At 41.1% G+C, this 23,625-nt stretch overlaps 1 protein-coding gene across 1 annotated transcript in view; it reads right to left on the bottom strand.

Moving 5' to 3' along the window:
- The window catches only part of LOC127357975 (zinc fingers and homeoboxes protein 2), a 122,691-nt gene extending 105,232 nt beyond the window's left edge, over positions 1-17,459 (bottom strand). Inside the window, exon 1 of the mRNA XM_051390691.1 lies at positions 17,092-17,459. The gene's annotated coding sequence lies outside the window, so the exon portion shown is untranslated. The remainder of the gene's footprint in view (positions 1-17,091) is intronic.
- Positions 17,460-23,625: the final 6,166 nt, after the last annotated feature.

The following is a 23,625-nucleotide window of genomic DNA, read 5'->3' as shown; positions in this document are numbered from 1 at the left end:
TTCCAGCAGTGAGTCCGTCTCCATAAGGCCCAATATTAAAATGCTAAACTTTACAGCAGAAATAAACACGTTTACAGCGTGGTTAAAAAATCTGGTTTTGATCTCTATAGCTAATTTCCCCCATTCATGACAACTGTACGGGGGGTAAATACTCACCTGTCTAAATTATATTAGGGCCTAAAGTTATGTATAATGGCCTCAGCTCAACTCACGCTCCACCTCTTTAACCATTTTTTGGATCAGCCAGGAGCCGCCGGAGTCAGCCGGCCAGATCCGACCACACTGAGCTTCAGAAACCTGTGGGTCTATTTTTAATCATACAGTCTATGGTACAGCCTCACAGAACTGCTAGCATGGCTGCAGACTGTTGATCTTGTTTAACTTTCAATAACTGATGATCGGCCTCAAGTATTGGTCAGGCTGAAATTACCAAATCCATTTATACCCAGACATGAACTAAAATTACTTTTTTTTATATCTTCTACTAAACAACAAACCCACAATGGTGCAACTAAACAATAGCAGCAGTTCAACTGAGGATGTATAACCAGTGATTTGATCAATGATTCAAATTAGTAACCACTGTTGAGCAGGAAGTGAAGTTACCACCAACCAAACTGGTTCGGTTTGGTAACATCTGGTAGATTCCTAAGCCTCATTGCTGATTCTGTTATTCTGGCAAGACACCAACCACTCAGACCTTGTATGTCCTTGGCAAAACTAAATTTACATCAAATTAATTTGGCTAGTAAAAGAGCAAGGAGTGGCCGCTGAATTTGGAAAACCATCTGCTGCTGGTGACTGGTAGAGAGAGACAGCAGTTCATTTCCTGTCGTGGTGATGAGTCAGGCAGAGAAATGGCAGGATGGCGCAAGCCCTGTGCCGCCGACGCCTAAAAATAGTCCCCGCGGTTTACGCCTTGTCTACACTTCACCAAAACGTGGAATTTTCTACCACATTAAAAAGTAAAGTGGGAAACTAACGAGCCAGAGTTTGACTGCTCTTTGCCCAAGTTTATACCTCCCCATGTCTCTGTGCTGTCTGACCAGAGCATACACGCCACAGAGAGGAGGAACAAAAGCCAGTAGAGGTAGAAAATGCCATTGTGTTTGTGTTGGACTAGTTTTCTTTTTCCAAGTTTACATTTTGCTTCCTCTCTCATCTTTCCTGTATCCTTTCCACTGTATATACACTGTCTAATGAAGCAGAAATGCTATAAAAAATAACAAAGAAAAGCTGCAAAAGTAGTTAAAAATACCACCATGTTCACGTTCTTTCAGGCTAACCTTTTCCTGTTCCACATCCACTGTGTATATTATTAATGTAAGCAAAAATACCAGATCAAAATATTTAGAGTAAAAATGTCTTTCTGGGCGATGTTCTAAAGAAAAAGCTCCTAGCTGGCTCTTATTTTGAAGAGCATTCACTTCCTTTACCGGACATAACAGACAGCGTCCTGCTCTGAAATGAAGTGAGAAAACCGGTGTGCTTTAATTGCTTTTCATCCAGACACACACACACACACACACACACACACCGAACGTGCACAAACTCAGTGTGAAATATTAATGTGGATGTTAGGTAGCAAACAGCGGGGGGCTCGACTCTCTACACACACCCAGAGTCTGTCTGTTCACATTTCTGTAACAGTGGCTCTGCAGACAGAGAAAGAGGTCACTATGACAAATACCGGCAGTACACCGACCTGCATACAGTACAACTCTGCAGGGTGGAAGCTGGAAAAAGAAAAATACTCTGCCCTGCTGATTTCAAACACAGCTCAACACACAGGCTGCGTTCAGACAAAGAGCCAGCTCCCGCTCATGTAATAATCACTTTGTATTAACTACATTCAAAGTCACAAAAAATGTTTTTCATCAAAAATAAATGGAAGTGAAATGCAGCAGGTTGTTTAACAAAACTACCCACATCCATACTCCTCACACACTCTCCTACCTTGTAACGCTGGCTCAATTATCTTCTGCTTTTCACCGACACATCTAGTGAAAGAAAACCTGCTCGCCACAATCACCGCTATTTCTAAATGAAACAACGTCAATACGGTGGCTGCAGAATAGTCTCATATTCAGCGTCGCTCGTGACACAAAGCCAATCGAAGACTGTAAACACAGTCACTCTGGTGAGTGGAATTAAAGCACAATGCGGCCTGCGTGGATCATACACCTGTTTAGTTCTTCAATTTTTAGTTCAACAAGTAAAATGTAGGGCTGTAGCGAGTAGTTCAAAGCTTCGTTCAGAACATTTGGTCTGTTCTAACATTTGGCACAGCTTATGTGTGTTTTTGTATGTCTGTTCATTCTGCAGCGTATAAAAACCTTGTCTGCCGGTCTGTCTGCCGGTGTCGGCTGCATTTACTTCCTGCAGGGTTGTGCGGAGTTTATTCGTGCTTTAGAATGAAACCGCCACGGAAACAATCAGAAAATAACATTTTATGTCTCTGATTCTCTGCTCTCTTCTTGCTATTGGCGCTCCCTCTATTCATTCACTCTCTATCTGGCTCAACCAGCAATGTGGTTTCTATACTTTCTACTCATTCTGCCTTTACTTAACAGAAAAAGACTACAGCTAATTTAATCCGACGAATTACTTAAATGAAAACTGAGGATTTGGTTTGAGGATTTGAAATTTTTTTCGAGGGGATGACTTTGCTTTGCTCAAAAACCTCCATAGAAGCTTCAAATGTAAAAAAATTACTAAACAATAACTGTAAATCAAATCCTACACCGTATTGTCTGTAGTTACTGATAAACTAAACCTTGCCCATACTGTGTAAATGTACTATGCTATTCAAAACTCTCATGAACAAAACTGCTATTTAAATGCAGATTTGAAAATATCAGCATACAGTTTTAAACCTTATTTTACCACATTACTGAAGTCAATAAAGTGGATTCTGGCTCTGCACTTTGCTCAAGGGAACTTCCGCAGTATGATGAAGTCCTGATGAAGACCAGCAGTAAATAGTGACCTTTGTTCTTCCTTTAATTTCTGACTCATTTCAGCTCCGCAAGCTCCCCGAGAGAAAACAATGTCATCACACATTCACTGTTTCCTCAAATCCTCCCAAGCACAAAAAATGCTTTACATCATCATCATTTAATCATTTTCTTCTTCTTGTTTTTGGCTTCAGTTTCTGAACCTTGCAGCTTTCGGGTGCTGGCAGTAGTTCCCTCACTATCTGCTGGCTCAGGGATTCAAACCAGCAGCTCTCAGACCACAGCACATCAACATTTAATCCTTTTCTGTTGACGGACACAGTCCTACTGCAGCTCTAATGTACTTGGGTGAAACTGATCGGGTTACGTGATCGATTGTGGAACTGCAGCGTCGGTTTTCAGCCCAACTTTGATCCCCCTGATATTATTTTCGTCTTCACAACAACTTCCTTTCCAAAAAGGTAGAAGGGGACAGTTTGGTAAGTAGAGTAACGTCTTCAGCGCCTGCGTCTGAAACGGATTCTTTCATTAGAGATGAATAAGCCTCCGTCAGGGAGTATCACATTCAGCACGTTTGGTGTGATGGTGGCCTCGGTAGCTGCGGGGTTTTGTTCAGAGTGAAGGGACAGTGTGAGTAATGTCTGCCCTGATGGCTCTTTTAGTTACAGCTGCAGGAGCCGGGGTAACACAAAGGGCAAAACACCGGGATGCATCTGTATGTACAAACAGCCCGGTCTGAAAGTACATGATGGATGGATTCATCCAAAAAAAGAGTTGCTAAAACAAAGTGAAACTAAAGAAGATTTTTGGAAGTTTTCCAGTTTTTCATGAGAAAAGAGGCAATAAATAATGAACGAAACAGCCCGATAACCACACAGAACTGCCTTCTTGTTTTTGCTTGATTATTCAGTCTGACTTTGTGTTCATGTCAGCAGTTTTCTGTTCGTGATAGAAGGTTATTTTTGACTAAAAGTCATCCCGCTGGCGTCATTTTCAGTCACAAAGAAAAAGCATTGGAGTTGCTGCCTTGTGTTGATCATGATGATCAAAGAAATATGTAAATTTAAGAGTTATTTCTGTAAACAGCGGAGTGGATCTCATCCACACTTGTTGACTCTTTGTTGTCATTTTTCTGTCACTAGTTTTCTGGCTCAGAAAGAAGTTTACCTTAACTCTTAATCCCGCCTACAAAGCTCTGATTGGTTGACAGAACACTGATAAAAACAGTGGTGCAATAATCATTCAGGGTTTCCTGCAGTGTTTTGTGGTTGACTAATGTCAGAAGACTGATTACATTTTATGTTACAGAATATAATATTAAACCATCATCTAGTAACTACATTGATGAGGAGATATGTCATGATCTGATTCAGGTCAGCAGGTGATTAAACAGTCACATCCTACATTTTATTTTCAGTAATTAATCAGAGCATCACGATACAATAGCATGCTTCTATCAACAACCACATTTTAATAACCCGGCTAATGTCTTGTGAGTTCTTAAAACATCTACCACCTCCGCTAACTAATTTCCACGTAATTCACAGACACAAAATGACACTAAATGAAATCATTAGTGAGTTTAATATTTAACTTTTATTATTATTCCCATATGTTCATATATTGCACTAGCTAGCCTTTTACTATGGTTGTAATCACTGGTTTGGAGACTCACCTGCTATCTCGTAATGCTGGCAGACATTTTTGGGCTCTTGTAATTTAGCAATGTTGTTGCAATGCAATGGCGGATTTCCTACTCCACCTAAGAAAACCACTGCATGCTTCCTTCCTCCCATGTGTCGTACCTGAATGAGACTATAGCTGCATTTAGATTCTTAGAAACCTTGCTTGGGTTTGAAACAGAGCTTTTTTGTGTCTCAGAGCGCCGCTGCCAAGAAACTATTTCCTATTTACACTGACTGTGTGTGTGAGAGAGCGAGAGAGAGATGGAGACCGAGAGCTCCTACGATTCCTAAATTTGGAGAGCAGCAGGATGGCAGGATGAGGCTAATTCAATCACAATGAAAACAGAAACTTTGATTCTTTTTCCAAATAACAAAGAGTTTATTCTCGTTTGTGTGTTAAACAGTCAAATGTGACAAATCTCATGCGACCAGAAGTCACAATAAAAATAAATGGTACTAGCTGAGGGAACACCAGGAATTTACATCTATAATATACATTACATTTAATTTCTACTTGTTTTCTGATTAAGATATAAACCCATCTTTCTGTCTCTCATATGTTCTCCCTGCAGGTTTGAGGAGAATTCAGGAGTCAATAAAAAACATCTGTTCACCTGTTTCACTCTGTGTCATACGAAGAACAGCTGCTCCTGATGTTTTGGTACACCGTGTATCATATAATTGAATCTAATATGGTTAGTTGAGTAATGATATGTAATTATAATGTTATTAAAGTAATAGCTCTCACATCAGATGCCAAAAAAGGTTTGTGTCCAGGTTTTGCTCTGCAGTTTCGAATTGAAGAAAGAGTAGAATATTATGAAATATGTCGAACATAGGCCATTTATTATTACTATTGCTATTATTATAATCATTATTATCTAGGGTTCATTTCTAATTCCCACCAGCTTACGACAAAACTAGTCTGTGAAATAAAAAGTGCCAGTTGAACCACTGTGACCTGACCGCCAACAAACTGCAAATGAATCAAAGAAAAACTGCAGTTGAAAGATGAATTTATTTATTACATTTGATGTAGAAATTTTCATTCAAGTTGTTTACCAGGTAATAAAAGGCCCACATGTTTGCTGCATAATGCCTTATGAAGGATAATAGTCCTTTGAATGTTATATAATTGGAAAATGAATAGGCTAATGATCAGACTCGGTAATCTGCTGAAGATCTTTAATACTCAATTACTTTTTTACATTTTATAGGTCAGATAGTTCTTAAATGTAGGGCTGCAACTAGCAATTATTTTCCTAGATTAATCTGTTTGCTGGTTAATCGATCAGTTGTTTGGTCCTTTAAATGTCAAAAAAGGCTGAAAAATATTGGTCACTGTTTCCCAATGTGACGTCCTCAAATGTTTCGTCTCAGCCACAACTCAAAGATATGCAGTTTAGTGTCATAGAGGACAAACGAAATCAGAAAATATTCACATCTGAGAATGGCTCAATGGCTGGTGATTAATTTAATAGTTAACAACAAAATCGATTAATCAACTAACTGTTCAAGCATTATGTGAAACAGGCAAAGCTAAAACAAATGACTTCAGAAACCCAAAAGTTATTTAGACTAGATTTACTAAAACTCAGCTAAAAGTGAAATCAGTAACAGCAAATAAAGAATATTTTCATTATCAATGAATGTTTTACCAGTCAGTCTTCAGGAGCCCAAAGTGATGTCTTCCCAACTGTTTGTTTTCTTTTGACTAATAGTCCAGTAGATACTCAACAGACAACGATATGAACCTACAATTATCACAAAATTGTGTATTAAGTGTTTTTAAATGGAAATATAAATGGACTGCACTTACAGAGCTCCCTTCGAGTCTCCTGACCACTAAAAGCACTTTACACGACACGTCACATTTATTCACACACATTCATACACTGACGGCAGAGGTTGCCAAGCAAGGTGCCAACTGCTCATCAGAAACAAAAGATACTAATTCTGACACATTCACTGCATCTGGAGCAACCTGGGGTTCAGTACCTTCAGGACACTTTGAGATGCAGGGGAAGGAGGTTGGGGATCGAACTGCCAATTTTTCTGATTAGTGGGCGACCCGCTCTTCAAAATACGCCAAACTATATGCTGATATGCTGATTGAAAAGCTGTTTGGAGGAAATCTGATTGCCTTAAAGGACCGGTGTGAAGGATTTAGTGGCATCTAGCGGTGATTGCAACTAACTGAACACCACTCGCGTCTGTATCTGACGACCTGGCTCCCAGGTCTTTGAACAGCTTCCTCCTTTGAAGTGAGCAATTGAACCCTTAAGATTAGTTTTTATACATTTGGGATTGACTAAAGTATTGTTCAGGAACCGGTAGCGTAGTCAAGGTATTGGTATCAACAGTTTTTAAAAGATACCCAGCTCTACCTGGGAATGAGTCCCGCTCTACAGTCAGTGTTTGGTTTGTCCGTACTGTAGAAACATGGCGGACTCCAAGGAAGGCGTCCCATTGCATCGTTCTAACGTAACGAGAACACAACCAATTCTTATGGTCAGGTGATTATACAGTAATAAAAACATACCTCTGAATATTATATTCAATTTGTACTAATGGATCCTCTAAATATTACACACGGGACCTTTAAAAATTAGAGAAAATAGTCCTTTTTCTCACAGTACTGTGTGGTAGGAGAGAGCGATATTGATAAAGATTCTCAGTATAGTTACCAATATACCGGATAGATTTTCTGGGAAGAATCAATTGAAAAGGCATACAGAGATATTTAAGTGATAGCGACAGTATAGACAGATTTATATGGTCTGCACGATATGGGAAAAACTGATCATACTGCCACGTGATTCTAGTGTGAATGATCATTTTTGCATCACAATTTTCACTTTCACTGAAAAATCTATTAAAATCATGATGAGGTGACATTTGTTAAGTTATGTAGTACTAAAAAAACATCTGAAGAACACGATTTGTAAGCCAGAAGATCTCTGCAGTACTTCATTATAAAGCTGTTTGTCACTCATTGTATTACTTTATCTAAAAACTGCAGCCCCTGCGATTTGGATACTGCACCTGGCCATATTGCGATTTCAATAAGAATCTGATTAACTGTGCAGCTCTATCTCACAGTACAGCGTATATATACATTTATTGTTTTCTTACCACGCTGTTAACCTTTGCATTAGTGGCAGCAGCTGAGTTTTCCACTTTGTCTCAGTGGTGTGAGGCAGCTCAGCGGAGGAGTCGTAGAAACAAGCATCCCGACTGGAAAGCGCTCGTTTCCAACTGTGGACCAGCTGGCCAAAATCTGGAAATACCCGGAAAAATACGTGAATGAGTATCGTCTCTTCTGCCTTACGTCTGAAGTTCTCTCGAGCAGGGCAGCGTCCCCTCCCGGTGGAGTTTACTACGAGACGGGGCCTGTGGTGTTATCGGGGCGGCCCCCAGGTGTGAACATGAGGAAACATATGAATATCAATGAGGACGCTGATGAAAAAAAGAGGGGGAACCGTGCTCAGTAAGCTTTTTCTGGATAAATGAGGGTTTGGAACAAGGTTCAAATTAACGATCCAGACACGAGGGGAGGGGGTTCTTCAACGAATCACAGTTCAGGAGGAAAGGGGGGAGCTAATCTAAGACATTTTTTTGTCTGATGAGCCCATCAGTGCTGCTGGTCACTCATGTGTTGAGTAATTGAGAAACACACACACACACACACACACACACACACACACACACACACAGACTTTAATGAGAAAATAAGCATTCTTTTCTCCCTTCATGAATAAAAATGACTTCTTGGAGATTTAAGGGGAAAGAAATCTAAATAACATAAGCAGCGATAACAAACGCAGCATCTGTTTTTGAAGTGTTTCGCTCTGAATGTGAAATATCTGGGGGGAAAAAAGTGACACCTACTTTCACCGGATGATTGATGGCATAAAACAAATCCTACTACTTTTTTTAAAGGACATTCAGTAAATTAAGTCAAAATGACAGTGTGGGGACTGAATATATTTTAGGAAGGAAATTCAGGTGATCTTTTATTTTTTTCTCCTCCATCAGAGACCTGCAGTATTTTTTACATTACAACAGTGGCCCCTTTAAAACCTAAGTGTCCTGTAACTGAGAGCTCCCTGTGACCAGCTGTCCTCCAGAAAATCAACGACAGAACCAACACTTCTTATCAGATATTATTAATCAGTCAATTAATAATTCAGTTTTTTTAAAAGAAAAAATACCAAAAATGAAATGATTTTCTTTGTCATATGACATAAAACCGAACCACGTTTTATAGCGTTTTTCAGAAAGTTCTGCGAAATATATAATAATTATAATTACTGGAATTTTTTAGGAAAGACAATTGGTTGATTATTACCGAATATGATGCAGCCATATAGTCAGTTAACATTTTTCTCGTTAGCCGAAATATCGAACTGTTGGCTGCTAACGGTGTCTGTGTCTGTACGCTCGGCTAAAGATGTATCATAACGCCAAGAAACACCACTCTGTGTTGTTTTGATATTATAGCAGCAAGTGAACTGTAGCTACCAGACAGCTAACACTAGCAGAGAGTCAACAGTAGTCATACATAATCGTTTTAACCATTTTAAGGAATTTATATCAATATCTGAAGGTTGTGATTTTAATTCAGACTTTAACTTTAACTTTAGCTTAGCAGCCAAACTGAGACATCAAGAGCCATTGAAAGGTACAATTAGATCTAATATCTTCAGCATTTAATGAATTAATATTATAAATATTTAACATTTTATTAAGCAAATTATAAACTGATTACTTGAGAAAATAATCCACTAACTGTTAGCTGCAGCCCTACATGCAATGATTGGGATTGTTAAGTAAAATCTCAGTAAGTCTTTAATCTCAGTACACAGGAGCTACAGTAAGTTGATCTGCTTTACAAACAAAATGCAAATGAAGTTCACTGAGACGTTGACCTCTGAGGAGAACGGAAACTGATTAAAATACTTTAGTTAGTAGAGCGGTTAAACCCCTAAAAGACCCCATTTATTAATCTACATATTTCTCATATTCTTAATAACTAAATTACTTCTATGTAACATAACTTCTTGTATGCCTTATATTCTTTATATTCCCCTTGAATGGAGCAGTGACCCGTTCCCAGACGTTCCCGTTGATTATATATTTTATTTTCTAATCTGCCAAATGTGTGTTTGCATCTGACCCTCTCACATCACGTGACCTCCCACTGTGCTGTTTGCTGCCGCTGATGAAGCTGTGGGCGGGACTGATGTACAGATCGATGTTAAGCTGATTGGCCCAGAGGGGAAACTACAGTTACGGGCTCAGAAACCAAGGTGACGTACAGTATCCAGACAGACTGATCGCACTGAGGATGACACGTTTACTGTTTGTTTATCAGTCATGTGGCTCCCTGCGGCGCTGGATGAAGACGAGCTGTCCATACCTCTCTTCCTGCAGACGACAGAAGTCTTACTGTTTTATTTGCATGTTACATTAATATTAATTAGTCTCAGCTGACAGGCACACAACCACAACCCAGCTTGTTTTATCTCATCTGCCAAAATGACTCATTTGCATTTTGTGTATTTGATTTTTTTTCTGTCATTGTTTTTAAGTTTGAGCACGTTTTTAAGCACATTAGGATGTACAGTGAACTTGAGTTATGTTCCCTGTTTTCTGGTTTGACCCATGCACGTTTTTTCAAAGAAGTCTGATATTTTTGGACCGAAGCTGCTGTTTTGTGCCAGTATTCAATATCCTAAAATTTAGCCTCCTCCTGCCAAAATATTTCAAACAACAGTGTTTCCCCCAGTTATTCTTGGCAGAGTGGAAAACCCTCTGAAGCAACAAGCAGGTCACAGGACGCTCAGACTCTATTACCATTAATATTCCTCTTGTTATACACAATGTTTCCACGCTAATGTGATCAAAATCCATATTTTGTAATTAAGATGGATTCAGGTGATATTTCCCATATGCATAAATGGGTTTATATGATTAATTATACAACAAAAGTCATTAAATATCATTACACAGAAGGAATCACATCAGATATGGGTGATGAATGACATCCAGTTCTTAATAACTGACTGACTGTCTGACCGATACATTGGTTGGCCAATATTATTATTATTATTGCTCTGTTGCAGCCACATCAGTATGGGTGTATACGTAATCTGGTATGCAGCAATATGAAAACATTTTATTCCAGTATATGATGGATAAAGACTTTTAGTTATTTATTTTATTTGTATTTGTTCTTTATTTTCTGAGCGTTCATTTCTAAACTGCTTGACAATGTAGCCTATATGTTACATTATATCATATTTAACTTAACTATTCTTTATAGAGTTATTTGTTTAAGAAAGCAGCCTTCTGAGTACCTTCACATTGTCATATCGGTGTAGAAACTTACAAACTTATTTTCATTCCAGCTCAATAACCCACTCTATCGGCTGCCATATATTAGTATCAGTCAACCCTATTAATAACAAATACAGATGCTCTGATTACTCGATCGTGGCTCTTTTATTTGCTGATACGGAAACCAAATGTGAAATAGAAGAGGCAAATAAATAAATGGATAAATAGATTTTCAGGGATTTAACAGGTGTCTGAGAACACTGTATTCAATGAGCTAATTAACCAGAAGGAGAATTTCAAAGTTGTCCTGTAGATGAAAAGTGAACTTCTGGAGGATTATTGAGACGCAGATGATGACAGATGTATGTCGAGTTTCATACGACTGACCGTCACTGACCACATCTCAGATTGTTTTAGTGGTTGGTGTCAGTGATTGGCGGGATTAAGGATGTGGACGTCATCTTCCTGTGCTAGGGACAGAAAATAGTGTCCGAAAAATAATAAAAAAGATGAAATGAGACAGACAGAGCTGTGTCGTACATTATAACTGTTTAACTTTAACTGGTGAATTCTTCCTTAAGGATGTTTTCATTTCTGTAACCGGTCCACTTCGAGGTTCCTTAAATTTAGTCAATCATTAAATTTATTGTTTAATTGTTTTTTTTTCCGGTTGTTGTTGTTTGTTATTGTAGGTGGCAGCCCACAAAAAAATATCGGTCGACATATATCGATACTCAATCGATGTTGAATCAGCCTTGACCATCTACAGAGGGAGCGGGTCCTCTTGCGGCGGAGTCCATCACGTTGGACCGACAAACCAACGGACAAACCAAAACTCTGGCTCCAGATAGGGCCTTTCCCGCCACTGTAGTTGGCGAGGGGTATTCAGTCGGTCGCAATCTGCAGCTTCACCACTCGACGGCACAAAATCCAATACGCTGGTCCTTCAAAAGATGCTTAAAGATTGTAAAAATATAGTTTTAATATCCGCTTTTTACGAGCTGCTATGTGAAGTTTGTTGTTAATAAAGATGAAATTGCCAATTTTGAAGAATAGGGTGTAACAGGAAAACAGCTAATTATATTTGAAATGAATAACCGAAACTTTAGAGGAGGAGAGGAATGTTCTGGAGTCCAAGCTGTAAAAAATTACCGTACATGGGTAAAAGCCTTTTCACAGCATGAACAAATACTGGTGCAGATTATTAGCACATAACTTAAAAAATTGATTTCATGGTGCGCACTGAAACCATATTCATTTCTGCAGATTTTTCCAAATGCAGAAAGAAAGCGTGAACTGCATAATGTCCTTCAGAGAGAGACAGCAACGAGGAACCGAGAGCTCCGAAATATTAAAGCTGATCCAACACCAGAACGAGAGCTTCTTTTTTCTCTTTCTTTTTACGTCTGGAGGAGTTAAATCTGGTCGAGTGGGGATCCCTGGTGTTCATGTTCACACTAACTTCGCCCCCAAACCCTCCGAGTCGACGTGGAAGGTGGGTTTAGTCCAACAGCAGCCGTGCAGATCCAATAGTCAGTGTGTGTGTGTGTGTGTGTGTGTGTGAGTTTCTCGTGAAGAGCTCCAGCAGAGAGGCAGGGTGGACACTATGACACACACACACACACACACACACACACACACACACACACACAAGTGCTCTGACCAGCCCATGCTCTCCAGTGACTCACCACACACACACACACACACAAAAAAAATCACTGGCACTTCACTCACTCACGCACAACCTGGCTCGCTTGTACTCTCTTTCCAAAACACACACCCCCACACAGACACACACACACACACACACAGCCTCTCACTATTTCATAAAGCACTGAAAATACATGTGTGTGAGTGTGTGTGAAATAAAAGCAAAAAAAAGGAGTGGAGGGGAGGGGGGGTCTGAATATGTGCGTGTGCAAGATGCAGCTGTCATGCATGCTTTCTGCATGTGTGTGTGTGTGTGTGTGTGTGTGTGTGTGTGTGTGTGTGTATGTGTGTGTGTGTGAAATAAATAGCAGTTTGTGATAGTGTGTGCATGAGTGTGTGTGTGTGTGTGTGTTTGTTCCGGCTCGTATAGCTGTCATAAACCCTCATGACTGAATGCCATCGCGGGCAACACAAACCCAGAATGGGGTCCATTTCAATCGCCACAAATAATAAAAAAAACATGCGTCGAGCTGCAATCTTCAGCGATAAAAACCAACGATGTGAACAGTCTAAACGGTGAAATAAAAGCTCGCTACGGCTGCAGAGAGTGTGTGTGTGTGTGTGTGTGGGGGGGGGCTGTTGTGGATTGGGGTGACAGGTCAGGTGGCAACAACAAATCACAGCTGCACTTCCTAGGAACCGGCAAAATGTGTGTGAGTGTGTGACTGTGTGTCAAAGAAATAGCAGCGTGTCAGAGCAGGAAGAGGAAAAGCGAAAGTCTGTGTGTGTGTGTGTGTGTGTGTGTGTGTGTGTTGTGTGTGTGAGTGTGTGTAGAAGTCTCCAAGCGAGGAAGGGAAAGCGCACGAGAGCTGTGTGTGTGTGTGTGTGTTGGCGTTTGTGACAAATAAGTAGCAGCCAGAGAGAGAGCGAGTGAGCACGCTCTGATTCGGAGACTGGCAGCATGACTGACTGATCCCTGCATCCATATCATAGGATTAAAAAGCCTGACACGGCGGCGATACAATAGCGGCAAAATATGAGACAAAAAAAGTCGGTCAATGGAAACGGAAATGTGATTATGAAGCAGAACAGGCGAGAGGGAGATAATATTAAAAAATCTGACACACTTTCAAAAAAAAAGGAGCCATACAGTGCGGCGGCGGCGGCGGCTGGGAGGAGGTGAATGTTAACGCTGTCACCGGGCAGTATAGAGGGAAAGAGGAAGAGGAGGAGCTGCTGCCAAAATATGAGCCTCTCCAGTGCTCTTCCAAGAGCCAAGACACACTTCAGTCACACTGTCAGGGATGTGGTGGAGGGTAAAACCTGCCCAAATTCAGTTTACACACCTGTTCGTCTGAGCCCGACAGAAATCTCCCCCTCTGCACGTCCTTCAGACTCCAACTGCACAGTCACACGAGGAAGGACAGCGGAGGGAAAGCACAAAAACAAAAAGGATCTTTCCCTTTTGTCTTGACAATATCATCCCGGCCGCCCCCCCCCCAAGGGGGTCACAGGTCACCGGGGTTTGTTGGTGTGTGCGCCACCACGTCGCTGCATATGGCCCGAACCGGCTCGCGAAGGCACGCCTAATTATTCATGACTTTATGTAACGAGATTTGGGTAGAGAATTAGGTCGGGGAACATACTGAGAAGGAACCGGATGAATTTGGAAAAGGGAAAAGTTTAATCATGAGCAGAACTGTAAGAAAACACACATATTATGTACTCATGCTGCTGTACACACAAACTGTTTAGAAACACACATTTTCTTGTGCACAATCTGGGTCAGCACACAATAGAAACTAGTGCCGGGTGGTAGGACCCAAGATTTATACCACAGTATTAATAAGGTTTATATATTGATTATTATTGTGCAACTCTATCACCGCTTCCTCTTCAAACTTCAAATATTTAAATAATAGTTGTATAAACTGTAGAAATTAAAACCAGTCAGTGTGGGGCTGGTTACTCAGAAACAGGTTATTTATTCACTCATTACTTTACCTGCCAACAGTAACTGATTGTTGGATTTCAGATCAGTGACTGTAATATTATTGCTGAAATGTATTAGTAATTAGTTACACTACTAGTTAGTACTGAGTTACTGCCCAACACTGAAACCAGTTCATCCAGTATAATCACCCAGTATTAATATAAACAGCCAGTTTATATAAAAACTGCTTTAAATCGATAAAATCAGCCTACACACACAGACTGGTTTCCATACGAACCAGTTAAAACCACCACACACTGACAGTCTGTTCCCTTTATAAACCAGTTTAAACCCAGAATACTGTAACATACTGGCAGCCTGTTTCTACATGCCACCAGTATAAAACCAGTTCAACATTAATGTAACTGACTGTTTCTTTATAAACCAGTATAAAAACCAGAATATTATACATACTAACAGTCTATTTTCAACACAAACCAGTCCAACTAACTGACTGTTCCTTAAATAAACCAGTTTAAACCCAGAATACTGTACATACTGGCAGCCTGTTTCTACATAAAAACCAGTACAAAACCAGTTCAACATTATTTTAACTGACTGTTCCTTAAATAAACCAGTTTAAACCCAGAATACTGTACATACTGACAGCCTGTTTCTACATAAAAACCAGTATAAAACCAGTTCAACAATATTTTAACTGACTGTTCCTTAAATAAACCAGTTTAAACCCAGAATACTGTACATACTGGCAGCCTGTTTCTACATAAAAACCAGTATAAAACCAGTTCAACATTATTTTAACTGACTGTTCCTTAAATAAACCAGTTTAAACCCAGAATACTGTACATACTGGCAGCCTGTTTCTACATAAAAACCAGTGGAAAACCAGTTCAACATTATTTTAACTGACTGTTCCTTAAATAAACCAGTTTAAACCCAGAATACTGTACATACTGGCAGCCTGTTTCTACATAAAAACCAGTATAAAACCAGTTCAACATTATTTTAACTGACTGTTCCTTAAATAAACCAGTTTAAACCCAGAATACTGTACATACTGGCAGCCTGTTTCTACATAAAAACCAGTGGAAAACCAGTTCAACATTATTTTAACAAACTGACTGTTCCTTAAATAAACCAGTTTAAACCCAGAATACTGTACATACTGGCAGCCTGTTTCTACATAAAAACCAGTGGAAAACCAGTCTGCCATTAACTGGCATGAAGTCAACGTCTGTTCACCCAAACAGGCAACCAGTCCCTCTCTGATCCAACCTACGGCAGTTTGTATTTCACATTAAACGAGTTTAAAATAACATCAACCAACAAACTTTATATTATCTCCGTTTTTATTTTGAAAAACTATAAATCACAAAGCGACCGTTGGTTTGAGCATTAAACTGTTAACACCAACCGTCCGGATCGACACAAAAACAGCCAGAAAAAGCGACTCTAACGGGGTTTTTTTTTTGTTTTTAAAACACACACAAAGAAGTTTAAAAACCCGAACAACCATTTCATCTACCGCTCAATTTCTGTGTCAATAAAATCAGTTTAAAGCCTTTTTTAAAAAAAAAGGGCAGCCAGTCTGTTTCTATACAGCAGCTTCACCTCAGATGACCCGACCAGCCAGACTGGCTGTCTGCTAGCTAGCCCCGTTTGAACCGCGCATACAGCGGGCAAACAGCAACACTTGAACCGACACCTACTAACTGTCACTCCCCTACAACCGTCCCCGAGTCCCCGCCGGAGAAACACACACACACCGGGAGGAGCAGAGGAGCAGGGGGGGGGGGAGAGGAATAAGAGGGGGAAGAGAAGGAGAGAGAGAGAGAGCCAAAACAAATGCATTTCCCGACATGAAAGCACAACATCCAGAGACGGGCAGCCACGTTTCGAGCCGCTGTGTGCGGGGAGAAGGCTAAAGCTAAAGCGCTTAGCTTCACCCGGGGCTGCCCGTCATTGGCAGCGGCTAACGAGGCTAACGGCTAGCTCCGCTGGCTAATAAATGTATTATGTGCACTTTCACCGGGGGTGGAGGAGGAGGTGGAGGAGGAGGAGGAGGAGGTGGAGGAGAGGAGGGGGAAAAGTTGGCTACCAAAAAAAAAAAAAAACAAACCCCCAACCGGATGACATTCAGTGGTCTGACAACTCTCCTGAAATAAACAGCAGCTCTCTCTCTAAAGTTATCCGACAGCGAAGGCATCGAAACTGCTGTAATTCTTAGTTTGTCTGCCGTGGAGCTTCTGCCGGGTGATAGCAAGGTGATTCCCCCCTCAGAGAGGCTGTGATGGAGGGGGTGGGTGGGTTGGTGGTGGGGGGGCGCTAGCAGCAGCCAGCCAGCCCGGGCAGAGAGCAGCCAGCCGGGGCAGCACAGGCAGCACAGGCAGCCGGGGCTCCGCTTCTCGTCCAAGCCGCTTTAATAACTTCACTTTTGCGGTCACTTTTGGTGGAAATTTCCCTCCAGGAGTTGAATAAATAAGAAGTTTCCCGTGTGTCCTACCTGTGTGCGGGTCTCTGCGTGCAGGGTGCGACAAACAAGCCTGGAAGTTGATTTTTATTCCCAGATATCCAGAGTGGTGCGGTGCGGGGCGCATATAGCTAGCGCTGGGTACAGTAAAGATTGTAGCATAGCTAACCTAAAGACAACAGTAGAGAGGAGGAAAAAAAAAAAAAAAAAAAAAAAACCCTCCTCGTTGCTCATAGGGGGGATCGACGACAAAAACCACATGATCTTTTACGTCAGCATACATTTGCATAGGATGCCAGAAATTTATGTCTCGCGCCCAGGTGACGTGAAAAAATGGTACAGAAAAGTTTGATTGCGGCGCCGCCGGACGTTGGCACGGCTGCTCGGGTTGCGGTGCAGAGGCGCAGGCATGTTGCAGCCACGCACACACCCCCCCTCTCTCCTCTCCTGCAGCCCCCCCGAGCTGCACCGGTGTGCTGTTTCATGACTTACATCAGGGGCGGCTGTTGCTACACATCACTGCAGCCCCCCTATACGTTCCTGTGGGGACTCCCAGCAGCACCTGGGAGGATCTATACGCAGGTTGTAACCCCTGTAAGCTCCAGAAGAAGCCTCTTTTATCTGCAGGGCTGCCTCCAACACCCCCTCATTTAACTTAAAGTCTCACTCTGATGTATATATCCGGTTGTTTTGTACAATGTAGAACCATCATTGATCCTCTTACAGCCTTTTATAGTCCAGAACAACAACGTTAATGGTCCTTACAATGTCAATAAAAAGATATGGTGGTGTTGGGATTGGGGTTGTTTTCTGAGAACACCTGTTTGATCCGGAGCTGACCTCACAAACAGAGTCTGCTCTGGTGCAGGCAGCATCACACCCAGCAGCCGGCAGCTTCATCTTCCAATCTCTCAATCTGAAGGAAATGTGAAGGAGTTGTGATGGGAAGGAGGTGAGGGAGTGGAAGTTTCCCCCCCCCACCGACCGACCGACCGACCGAGCAACCGTCGCTTCTGCATTAATCAGGCTCATGTATTTTTGATAAATGGGCTTGTTGTAGCTGATCAGATGCAATAAAACGTAGAAACTGCTTCCACACGGGGTCTGTGAAAAGACGACAGAGAGCGACACCTGCAGGAGGACGTGGGAGCTGCAGCAGGTTGGTGATGAGTTCAGGGGCAGGAGTGGACGTTGAGCTCCTTCAGTGACCTTTGACATCTGCGGGAGAAATGAGAAGTGTTCACGATTATCTGATTGATCTCCTCATTTTTGCCCCTTTTCCATCCTTTTCTTTCACTTAAACATCTAATATTCTATTTTCTAATATTATTCTATTGTATTTTAATGTACCTGGCTGCTATGACGACCCAGTTTCCCTTTGGGGATTAATAAAGTCTATCTATTTATCTAATATTTAAAACGCTGATTGGATTGTGAGAGTTTAAACAACATTTAGTGAAAATGAGTCAGTTTCAGCCAAAAATAATTGATCACTACAGATATATAATCAATACTTTTTTCTCCACAAGATCAGAAATCAGGTCTAAAACAGCAGCAGACCTTGAATCCTCCATATCTCTTTTATATTTTAATCATTTATATTTCTCTACTTGTCTCAAATAGTTTCACTAGATAGATAGATAGATAGATAGATAGATAGATAGATAGATAGATAGATAGATAGATAGATAGATAGATAGATAGATAGATAGATACTTTATTTATCCAGAGGGAAATTCAAGTATCCAGTATAAACAGTTGGAATAACTAAGACTAGATGTTATGAGATAAAGATCCACGGTCCCGATGTGTATTCGTTTGTGGGTCCTTGATACCAAAAAGGTTGAGAACCACTCGTCTGAAGTCCTTTGAGTTGCTCTAACCAGGACGAAAGGTTGATTGATGGATGGATTTGATCTGCATCAGGCCTGTGTTCCAACAAAAAGACGACATTCCTCCTCAGCAAACCGTAGTTTTATGTTCTTTTAATCTGTGGTTTTTATTGTTTTTCTGTTGTTTTTGTTAATTAGGATGGGAGCACTTTAATTTCCATGTTTTAATGGACAAATAAATTGAAGATTGATGAAACAGCTTTCCAGCTGGTGTCTCATGTAAAAGAATCACAACCTGCCAAGATTTTCCCCCTAAAACCTTTTAAAATATGAGCCTGAATCTGAACTGACCTTCCTCCTGCAGCAGGTTTTCATCCTCTGAACTGAGGCCTGCGACTGTCTGCCAGTCAGGAGTTTATTCACAGTCAAATACACTCGAGAACATCTTATTAAGCAAACTGCTTATTTTCTAACATCGCAAAACTCACTGTCTGTACGCTCGGATCTGGTGCATTTAGGGACGAGCCGATGGGAATAATACAGGGCCTTCGCAACAGAAACAGCCCGAGCCATCTTTGCAGAAGAGTTGTCTGCAACTGGAAGCTCTCGCCAGTGTCTCCAGAATACACAATCAGGTAATGTTGCCAGGCAAAAGTGCCAGCTCTAGCCAATAAGCAGAGTTTTGGCCAACATTGCTTAGCAACAAAAGTTAAAAACTGAACAACTCAGGGCTTAAAATAGTCTTTAAAATAGTAATCAAGAGCCGACAGTGTCACAAATGTCTGCAGATAAAAAGCTTCGGAAGCAAGAACTGCCCCCCCCCACCCCCCCAAAAACAAAGAAAGTAAAAAAGGGAAAGTTTGACTCCTGCCCTGGCAGAGAGGATTCTGGTTGTAAAAGTGGACTCAAAATGAAATAATGGTCTGTTTTTCTTACCTCTAAAACAATTAGGGATTATAGAACAATGGGCCCCTGGACACAAACATGTAAAAGGCCCCCAAGCACTCACTAAAAGACGATAAAGACCACTTGTAGTTTCTTTTGTGTGTCTCTTTGCAGTCGTTTTGTCTCTCTGCTCATTTTACATTTCCTTTTAGGCATTTTCCACCAACAGGGAACGGGCTCTGCTTCCTCTTCGTGCACCTAGTTTTGAACCGTTTTGGAGCATTATGACGAAAAATAAATTGGTTTATAACCTAAAAAGTTCTTCTCTACATAGCACCAAGGTCTCAAAAAACTAGAACCAGTTCAAGAACCAGAGTTAATTTGGTGGAAAAACAAGAAACACAAAAAAAGCACCACATCATTTCGGGTTCTTGAACTGGTTCCAGATTCTTGGTACCCTGGTGTTGAGGGGAACCATTGAAATCGAGGATGCACATAGGGTGTTGCACGATGCACAATGGGACCTGTAGAATACGACTCGCCCACTTTGGTTCCCAAGGAAAACCTGATGAGCCTTTTTTTACCAATTTATTTTTAGTCACAATGCTCTGAATGGATCAAAAGTAGGTGCACAAACTTAGGGCCAATAGCAGGTTTTGCGGATCAAGAACTGGAGCTAATTTGGTGGAAAAACTCTCTCTCCTCTGTTTTGGTCCTTTCCTGTCTGTTTCAGGTCCTTTCAAACAACAGGGAACCGGTTCCATTCTGGTTCGTGCACTTAGTTTTGCAACGTTTTTAAGGATTTCGACCAAAAATAAATTGGTTTGAAATCTGCAAACTGGAACCAGACAATAGTAGATATTCCTTATGAACTAAAGTGGGCGTGTCAAAGTTGATGTGCATTGTGCAGCTCCCTTTGTTGATGATGGATCCATGGAAAAACACCATCTGTGGTCTTTTCATGTCTCTTGATTGTCTTTCCAACAAGAAATATTAACAGTCATTACAATCTGAGGCTCTGACCCAGGAGCAACCCTGACCCTTTGGGCGTTTTACAGGTAGACCCGTTCTGTAATCCCTCTGTGTCTAAAACATGTTCAAATCATGACCCCCTCACACGGTGAACACAGAGAACATCCATCTTTGGTGACCCAGAGCTTCGAACAGTATGAGCAGAGACAAAACCTCAGCTGAATCAAACCTCAGGAATCACTTATTGTTTTTATTCACTCATTAATCAGGTGGTTATTTGAATTTTTGTGGCCCCCAACAAAACAGGAAAATGAGCGACACACCCCGACAGTGAATTTGCATATCATTGTGCTTAGACAAAAAAGAATTGTACATCTGTAAAAAGAGACACAATAAAAAGAGATATCAGAAACACAAAGAGGCTTTTAGCAGGTTTTCAATCTCACAGCGTCCATAAAAATCAGAATCTAACTTTAATTTTAGAATGAAAAGTAAAAACTGCACAACAGACTGCAGTCGTTTCTTTTTTGTCTTGTGACAGGAGCGTTTGCAGCCGCTGGCCTCCTTCCCGCAATTAATCAAATGAAGCCGCCTGAAAAGGAAAAAAATAAAAGTCATTATTTGGTGTCACAGTTCAGCACACTGTGTCGGTCTGTCTGTGCCGAGGGGCTGCGCGGGGGGGGGGGTTCTTACTGTTTTTAGGTTTGAGAAACAAACATGTTTCTGTCCGTAACAGTACAACACGGAGGTCTGACAAAGTGGCACCAGCAGCCTGGTTACCATTAAATAATACGGTTTAAAGACAAATACACATTAAAACCCAACAAATCACTGCAAATTAAAACAAATGTGCTGGCAGCCAACATACAGACGGATCAATAGAAAATGTGTCACTGTCTGAACACTAACTGTGTGTAATATGGGCAGTTAAAGGGGCAGTTAAAAAGTCATGTTAAAGGTTTCATATATGAGATTTGAAACATTAATATATCAGCAAACAGGTATTCTCTATATAAACATACAGTCACATGGTGTCTCACTGTTGTTTCCGTAGCCCGTCTGCTCCGACTGAAACTGCTGTTTTTATCATCCAGCTCTGTCTCTGTGGGGATCCTTTCCATAATGCTGTCAGACACTTGAGGCCAATGCACACCAACTCTGTATCTTTCGCACATTTAAAAATAAATACGACCTCATGTTGTGTCAACCGTGTTTACTTTCAATTTACTGAACTTTCATCCGTCATTAAAGTTTTTGGAAGAGGTTCGAGCAGACAGCTCTTTTATCAGCAGGTGAAACTCCTTTTTCTTGACACCTTGGACCCTTTGTGTGATAACTCCATCTTGTATTGTGAATTACGCAACAAATAGAATAATAAAACGCATCAGATTCAAAGTGCAACGCTTTTCTTCAGACGGTGGATTAAAAAAACATGTTTCATTTTAACCGTACACTATGTTGGCATTAAAACAAAGTATAGCAGAGGCTGATGGGAAGTCGTGACTTCACAAACACATTAGGATTCATTCTCTGGGGATGATGCCTAAAAGCATGTTAGATTCTGTTGTTGTAGTCTGTACTCAGCAAACTCTACCCAACATCACATTCAGTGCATATTCTTCATTAAACATTTAGAGGTTAGAACTGATCTAAATAATGTTTCAGGGGCAGAGAAGTGAAGAGAACAAACCGACCTGTCTCAGACTGTCTGGCCGGTGCAGCATCCTCACTGTTATACATATACATGGAGGTTATGAGTTCTGGCTCTGGGCCTTCGTGGCAGCGCTGCACTGCCCACATCGACTTTGCTGACTTTGTGTCTCGGGCAGAGAGTCAAAACCTTTTCAAGGGCTCAGAGCCAAAACGTCTTTGTTTTACAAAACAGTGAACACAACCTTCACTGCAGCTCCAGACTGATGCGTTCAAAGTCACTCACACGCAGTAAAAAGGATGCATCAACTTAAACGTGGCACTTTTTCTTTAGGAAAACACACATTTTCTGGTTCTCTCCATTATAGATAAAAACATATGTAGTGTTATTAAAGGTAGCAGGTTCAGAATAAATGTCTTCAGCAAACCTTCCAATCGTCGCTCTATATCACAGAGAGAATGAAAGAACATTAAAACTGTAATTAAAGCAATAATTAAAGTACAAAATGGCCTCAAAATGAACATAACACTCCTTCCTCCTCCTCTTCTCCCTCTCTCCTTCTTCTTTTTCTCCTTCCTCCTCCTCTTCTTCTTCTTCTCCTGCAGCTTTCAGGGGAGTCACTCTGATAGTTTATTAATCAGAAGGAGGACGAGGAGATCGACGTGCTGTCTGGACACATCCACGTTCAAATGAACTGAGGATTCATAATGAACACACACACACACACACACACACACACACACACACACACACACTCGACCGTCCTCTGCTGCCGTGTCAATAATTACAAACACCAGCGACTCAGCACAGTATCAGTGTTTAAGAGTGTGTGTGTGTGTGTGTGTGTGTGAGAGAGAGAGAGAGAGAGCAGGAGTTTATCAGATTTTGCAAGGTTGATCGTCCTGAATTGTTTACACACAACCTTTCTTGTGAGCTGACGATGCAGAGACAGAGAGAGAGGGAGAGAGGGAGAGAGGGAGAGAGGGAGAGAGGGAGAGAGTTTTCTGCTCGGCTGCTTGTTCTCAGTTTGTGTTTATTCAGATTCAGAGAAGCTGTGCGGCTCCACCTGCTCTGCATAATAACGTCCAGCTCCAACCTTTGGGCTCATTTCCACACAGACTGTTTGTGAAGCTACAGTATCGCTGCTCGGAGAGAGCGAGAGGCCGGCCTGCAGAGACTGTGAATCAACGCCCTCCTCTCTGTGGAGGAAAAGCTTCATAAACCCAT

The sequence above is a fragment of the Dicentrarchus labrax genome, unplaced genomic scaffold (assembly GCF_905237075.1).
Source record: "Dicentrarchus labrax unplaced genomic scaffold, dlabrax2021, whole genome shotgun sequence".
Classification (NCBI taxonomy): domain Eukaryota; kingdom Metazoa; phylum Chordata; class Actinopteri; family Moronidae; genus Dicentrarchus; species Dicentrarchus labrax.
Note: the sequence above shows the minus strand (reverse complement) of the source record. Positions and strands in the feature narration are given on the sequence as shown.